The 7,589-nt window shown below is 45.4% G+C and overlaps 1 pseudogene; it reads left to right on the plus strand.

The window, feature by feature from the left end:
• The first annotated feature begins 5,105 nt into the window (after window positions 1–5,105).
• LOC102256465 lies at window positions 5,106–6,153 on the plus strand (annotated as a pseudogene).
• The last annotated feature ends 1,436 nt before the right edge of the window (window positions 6,154–7,589 follow it).

A 7,589-nucleotide genomic window follows, 5' to 3' on the forward strand; every position in this document is an offset into this window, starting at 1 on the left:
CTCGCCTGCCTGCCTGCCTCATTGCCCCTAACTGCTTCTGCCTGCCAGCCTGATCACCCCCTAACCACTCCCCTGCCAGCCTGATCGATGCCTAACTTCTCCCCTGCCAGCCCGATTGCCCCAAACTGCCCTCCTCTGCTGGCCCGGTCACCCCTAACTACCCTCCCCTGCAGGCCTGATCACCCACAACTGCCCTCCCCTGCTGAGCAGCTTGTAGTGGCCATCTTAGACCACATGGGGGCAGCCATCTTGTGTGTTGGAGTGATGGTCAATTTGCATATTACCTCTTTATTATATAGGACTAGAGGCCCGGTGCATGAAATTCGTGCAGGGGGGGCCCTCAGCCCGACCTGCACCCTCTCTAATCTGGGAGCCCTCAGGGGATGTCCTATTGATGGCTTGGGCCCACTCCCCGTGGTTCTCTGCTCTCTGTGGGGCCTGCCTGCTCTACACTGCAGCAATGAGCAAGCAGGCCCTGCTGGGTGCTGCCTGCAGGCCACGCTTGCCTGCTTGCAGGTTGCCAGGGCAATGCCTGCTGGGCTCACATTGCCGGGGTGATGCCGCCAGTGTCCTGCCCCAGCCACTATGGGCGTCACTATCTTTGTCATGGAGTGATGGTTAATTTGCATATTACTCTTTTATTAGGTAAGGTTACTAGGGGCCCAGTGCACAAATTTATGCACGTTGGAAGGAACTGGGCTGCAAGGCTGTGGTGGGCACAGGGGCAGGTCTCAAGGTCTCAACCCATCCTCTGTGCCCCTGCCCAGCCCCTCCTGCTATAGCCCCCGGTCCTCTGTCTGCTGGAAACCCTGCTCCTGCTGTTGCTGCTCCATGTACTGATGGTGCCAGCCCCACTCTCACCTTCTGACAGTGTGGAGCGATTGGGACTGGCACCAGCAGTGGGTGCAAGCAGGGCCAGAGCCGTCAGGGGGTATAAGCAGTGGCTGCTGCCCCAATTGCCCCTCAGGGGCAGAGGGAGGTGGAGAAGCCCTCAGGGGCAATCAGGGTTGGCAGCTGCTGCTCACACCTGCTGATGGCACTGAGTTATCTGGACTGGCACCAGGCACCAGCAGCGAGTGGGAGCAGGGACGGCACCGGCAGCAGGTGTGAGAGCCGGGCAGGACCACCATGCGCAGGAGCAAAGAATTTTCAGTAACCACCAGAGGTTCACCCCGATGACAGTGACCGGAGCCCCGCCTTGGTTTGGTGCTCTCGCTCACCTGTTCCACCATCCCACCACAGCCGACACCCACCATGTTCCACACATGCCCCCTGGTGGTCAGTGCACATCATAGTGACTGGTTGTTCGGTTGTTCCAGTTGTTCCGCTGTTCAGTCTATTTGCATATTAGCCTTTTATTATATAGGATTATATTATAATAGAGGCCTGGTACATGAAATTCGTGAATGGAGCAGGGTTCCCTCAGCCCAGCCTGCACCCTCTCCAATCTGGGACTCCTCAGGGGATGTCCGACTGCCTCTCGCAATCCAGCACCGCTGGCTCCTAACTACTCGCCTGCCTGCCTGCCTAATCACCCCTAACCCCTCTGCCTGCCTGCCTGATCGCCCCTAACCACCTCTGCCTGCCTGCCTGATTGCCCCTAACTGCCTCTACCTTGCCCTGCACCTGGGACCCAGGATTCCCTCCTCCAGCCGGTCGCAGGCACCCAGGACCCAGGTTTCCCTCTCTCTGGCTGGCTGCAGACACTCAGGACCCGGGCCAGCTTCCCCCCGGGCCAGCCGCAGTCACAGGGGACTGTGGGCAGACGGCTTCACCCAGGCCACAGCCACAGGCACCCAGGACCACAGGGCGTGCGGCTTGTCCCTCTCCCAGGCTGCAGCCCCAACCACTGGCACCTGGGATCGTGGGGTGGGCAGCTTGTCCCTCTCCTGGGCCGCAGGCGCAGACACGGCCCCTGGTGCCTGGGACCATGGGGCAGGCGGCTTGTCCCTCTCCAAGGCCGCAGCCTGTCTGGTCACCATTCCTCTCTCATGAGCTCATTTGTGCCTGGCTGGTCCCCATTCCTCTCTCGTGAGCTCATTTGTGCCTGGAGCGTCGGCCTACGGACTGAAAGGTCCCAGGTTCGATTAGCCTTTATGGCATGAAGGCGTGAGGGGCGTGATGACCATTTACATATTAGCTCTTTATTATAAAGGATTAGCATTATGATAGGACTTCAGCCAGCCTTACTTGTCTGCCACTGAGCTTGCTTGTCTCCCATTAATTCAGCATCACTCTAGCCTCTTTGAGGTCTGAAGAAGCTAGGAACAAAGAGAATGCTGGAAATATACTTCTCCCTGTGGCTCTGAGCTTGAATACCATGAAAAGCCTCACAGAAGATTTGAAAAGTAAAAATAAAAAGATGGCATTATCCCCAGATATTAGAAGTAGATGCTTGGTTGGTCAATAGATTTGAAGCACCTTCTGAATGGGCTCATGAAAATCACCTCGTAGATGTTCTGCCCTGAGATACCTAATTTTATCTTTCAACAAGTATAGGCATCTAATTCCCTGTTGAGCATTTTGAACTTGCAATATGTAGAGTGGCTGAGGTTTTCCTGAACAAACTGTCAGATATACACACCAATATAATATAATGCTCCCTAAGTAAATACACGCATCCTATGCTCCAGCCAAAGCAAAATTCTTGCCATGATCAAAATCCAATCCATTGCTTTGATACATGCTGCTCTCTTCAAATGCCATGCCTTTTCCTTGACTTTTCTGCCTGAAAAATATTCTTGTTCATCTTTCAAATTTAAATATCACCTTCTAACTGAGGCTTTTCCTAATTCCCCAAATTATTGACACCCTCTTCTTGGGGAGCCCATAGCATCCTACTCATACATCTTACATGGTAGTTATAACATCATTTACATGCCCTCACATTGTCAAGGGGAAGAAATCATGTTTTATTACACTTTGTGGCCTCAGTTCCTAATACAAAGATTGTCATATTGTCAGCATTCAATAACATGTGTAAGACAAATAGTCCATTTTGAAATAAAATGTCATTAATATAAATGAACATTTTCTTCACAGCATACTCTCAAAATCAGGAAAGTAAGCCTGAGTGTTAGGAGTGCACCTAAGGCTAATTGAAGCATCCCAGCAGTCCCTCTCTCCAGAAGGATGTACGGACGTGAACATGAAGAGACAGATACCAAAGGATGGGAAGGAGCATACATTATCCTGCCTCTCCCTTGCCTTTCCCCTCTCAATCTCTTTATCAGTCACACATTTAGTCACTCCATATAATGGTATCCTAGGAAGCAGGTTTTATCCCAATTTCTAATGCGGACATCCTCACACATTTCTCGTCCTGACAATCTGCTGTAGAGGAGAGGGCTCCTCAGTGTTGTCACGTCTATGGTGCAGTGTGGCTGACCTTCCTGCAGGAGCTGCCCTGGTTGCCCAGAGGAGTGGCACCACCTGCTGTCGCAGCAGCAGCCTGAGCGCAGTGGAACATGCTCCTGTCACAATGGTCAGGCAGCCGCTCCACAGCCCCAGCTGTGACATCAGTCTTCCTTCATTAACACTGGGTCAAAATGACTCTGGTAGTTAAAATGGCTCCTCTTTAATTAAATTCATGCCAGCTTCTGGGTCTTACCCTGTCCCAGGAATTTCCAGTCTGCTACTTAAGGCAGTCAGAGAAAATAATAATCTTATTAGATCTTTTGCTTGGGTATTCATTTTCATGAACAGCTTCATTCAAGTCCAGTGCTATTAAACACAAGTTACTGACAACCACACATTCAGTAAATATAGCATTTATTGGGTATACTTGGTCAGGGTTGTCCTGGGGACTAGAGTAGACAGATAAAATAAGATAAGCATGTTCCTTGCCCTCTTGCAGCTTCCAGTCTGGGTTTATTGGGGGTGGAGAAAAAAATAAACATAAAACAAGTGTGCAATATACTATAAGAGTAAGTGCTGTAAACAAAACAGGGTATAGAGGGCTGGTGGGAGAAGACAGGACACACTCTTAGCTGGTCTGGTTAAACAACTCCATTGTAATGAGGAGTCTTCTGTGTCTAGATCTAAATTTAAAGTGAGGGAATAAGCCATGAAAGTGTCTATGGGAAAGCATCTCAGGCAGTGAGAATCAGCAGATCCTAGGGCAATGGAGACTGGAGCATTCAAATAACAGCAAGAGGGTCAGTGTGCCTTCGTCTGAGAGGTAGAGGTGACCTGGAAAGGTGGGCACAGGCCAAATCAATTAGAGACTTGTAACTGGAGTGGAGACTTCAGTGAAGGTCAAAATTACTATGACACATGACAGGACTTTAATTAGGGCCATGCTCAATGTTCCTTATTCCTCTTGAGGGGTGAAAATAAATTAGTCAATCTAAAATGAGTAAAACCATAAAAGTTATTCCTGGTACCAATTGTTCTGTTATTTGTTAGCCTATGTATTTTCTAAAAGAAATAACCTTGTTGAAACATCTAATTTATTTACAACCAAAGGACTTTGCATAAACTGAAGTTAAATGGGTGTGAATGTTTTTCCAAAGTTGAGGGAAATTACTTCTTGGCCTGAAAGAGGTGGGGAAGATTTTGCCAATGTCCTTGTGAAATCCTTTTAATTTCTTGGGAATGCTATCATGTCTTCAGACTTACTAGGAGAATAAGCTTTTGAGACGGTCTATCATTTTACATATGAAAACATTGTACTTTTGCAAAAGTCACCCAGGTGGCATATCCAGTCAGATTTTAATGACAGCTCAGTGTATAGAATTGGCTTTGGAGGTAGATACACCCAGACTCACAATCCATTCATAACCTTTCTTCATAGTGATTTAAAGTGTACATCACATGCACGTTACACAATATTTCTGGCTTTTAGTACTAGTTGTTATATCTCATAAAACTGCTGAAAAAAATATTGCTATATTTCTCTGCAGAATATTCCCTATAACATATTTTATTTCCTCCATTCACTTTCTCCTTCTCTTCCAACATCACTTAAAGGCTAAATCAGTCTAAAAAGAGCCCTCCTTTCTGCCCAACCATAACTACCTTCAAACTGGTATGGGCTTCTGATGTAACCAGGAACTGTGCCACATCAATGATACAACAAAGAGGCCCTTCTGGCTCTCTGAGCAGCACCATGGCAGTGGGCAAGAACAAGCACCTTATGAAAGGCAGCAAAAAGGGAGCCAAAAAGAAAGTGGTTGATCCACTTTCTAAGAAAGATTGGGCCGAAACCGGTTTGGCTCAGTGGATAGAGCGTCGGCCTACGGACTGAAAGGTCCCAGGTTCGATTCCGGTCAAGGGCATGTACCTGGGTTGCGGGCACATCCCCAGTGGGAGATGTGCAGGAGGCAGCTGATCGATGTTTCTCTCTCATTGATGTTTCTAACTCTCTATCTCTCTCCCTTCCTCTCTGTAAAAAATCAATAAAATATATTTTTAAAAAAAAAGATTGGTATAATGTGAAAGCACCAGCTATGTTCAATATAAGAAATATTGGAAAAACACTAGTCACCAGAACTCAAGGAACCAAAATTGCATCTAAAGGATCATGTTTTTGACCTGAGCCTAGCTGATCTGCAGAATGATGGAGTTGCATTTAGAAAATTCAACCTAATTACAGCCTAATTTTGGCTGTTCAGGGAAAAAACTGCCTGACTAATTTCCATGCCATGGATCTTACCCGTGACAAAATGTGCTCCATGGTCAAGAAGTGGAGACCATGATTGAAGCTCATGTTGATATCAAGGCTACCAATGGTTATTTGCTTTGTCTGTTCTGTGTTGATTTTACTAAAAAGTGCAACAATCAGGTTCGGAAGACCTCTTATGCTCACCATCAGCAGGTCCACCAAATCCAGAAGAAGATGATGGAAATCATGACCGAGAGGTACGGACAAATGACTTGAAAGAAGTGGTCAATAAATTGATTCCAGACAGCATTGGAAAAGACATAGAAAAGGCTTGCCAATCTATTTGTCTGCTCCATGCTGTCTTCGTTAGAAAAGTAAAAATGCTGAAGAAGCCCAAGTTTGAATTGGGAGAACTCATGGAGCTGGTGAGGGTAGCAGCTCTGGAAAAGCTACTGGGGGTGAGACAGGCGCTAAAGCTGAACGGGCTGATGGATATGAGCCCCCAGTCCAAGAATCTGTTTAAAATCCAGACATTTAATGGTGACAAATAAAAAATCTTATTTGTGTTATTTTATTTCTGATTATTTAAAAAATAATCTTACAGCTTGGTGAATTATGTTCTGAATTGATAATAATGTGAACTTTTCTGTCCTGTTATGTGGATTTTATCTATTTACCTAAGTAGCTGAGAAATGATAGTGATTATTTTAAGCTGTAGTTATCTGGATGTTTTAGAGATGGTCAATAAAATAAATCCGTTTCTTAAAAAAAAAAAAAAGATACAACAAAGCAATGAATCATAAACCTAGCAGGCAGGACTTCAATACCTATTTTGGGCCCTTCTATTTTACCTCACAGACCCACATGCTGCCACACTTCGAAATATGTTTGTACACATGCAAATTTATCCCTATTGATGGATCAGCCACTTACTCTCAAAATATGGTATATGAGTGTTGTCTAGTTCCAGGATCCATGGTAGCAGTTTGTAACTTAAGGAAGAAAATATAGAGTAGCATCAAGCAGGTATTTGCTCTGGCTTCTTATGGGATAAGACTCACTGTGACTTTGGCCACGCTTTGAGCTTCTGAGCTCCCAAGGAAGCATCTTTAACCAAAAGCAAAACAAAAAGCAACAACAAACTTGCTAAATGTGAAGGAAAATTATTGGTTTTGTTATTCCAGAATCCAAGAGTCATTAGGACCTGAGGTAAACCCAGGGTTTACCACCTGGCAATTTTGTTCATTTGTTCCAAATTCATTGTCACTATTCCATAAAAATGACCTAATCTATGCAGGAAATAGACCTATCTGCCTCTTCTGTCATGAACTGTCCCAGGAAACCAGAGCCTCAGCCATTGGCTAGGCTACATAGTAATTTTTGGCATTCCTCCAAGGTCTATTCTTGCCACAAACTCATATTATAAATCATTTTCATTTTTTTAACTCAAAATTCATATATAAAAATTTTAAGTGTTAGAACTGCATGTAGACACTAGAAATTTTTTAACAACCTCAATGTACAAAACCCATTTGCCCTCTCCATGGCTTTAGGTGCTCTTCCTTCTGAACAGGCATGCTCAGGGGAAATTGATGGGGGGAGAGGGGTGCAAAAGTTGGTTTATAGTTGTTTGCATTGAAAATAATACAATAGTTAATAAATAATAATACAAAAATAAATTCTGTGTTTCACACACATACTCACAACTGTAAACCTACTTTTACCCCACTCTGTATTTGAGAGTCAGATTTCCTGGACTTCAAAGGACTCCACATAGAATGCTGGAGGTATTGAGGAATTTATTTTCCTGCTTTTGCCATCTGGGTTCTAAGAAGCTAGCAGATTCACTGGAGCTATACTAAAGAAAACCGATCAGAGGAGAGAATTAGAGATCCCTGTGATATCATTGAGGAAAAGAAAACGTAACCTTTTTCACTGACTTTATCGTCTTCCTGCTGGGGTCTGCAAATTCCAACGAGTGGCA

This window comes from Myotis brandtii, unplaced genomic scaffold (genome assembly GCF_000412655.1).
Source record: "Myotis brandtii unplaced genomic scaffold, ASM41265v1 scaffold179, whole genome shotgun sequence".
NCBI classification, from domain to species: domain Eukaryota; kingdom Metazoa; phylum Chordata; class Mammalia; order Chiroptera; family Vespertilionidae; genus Myotis; species Myotis brandtii.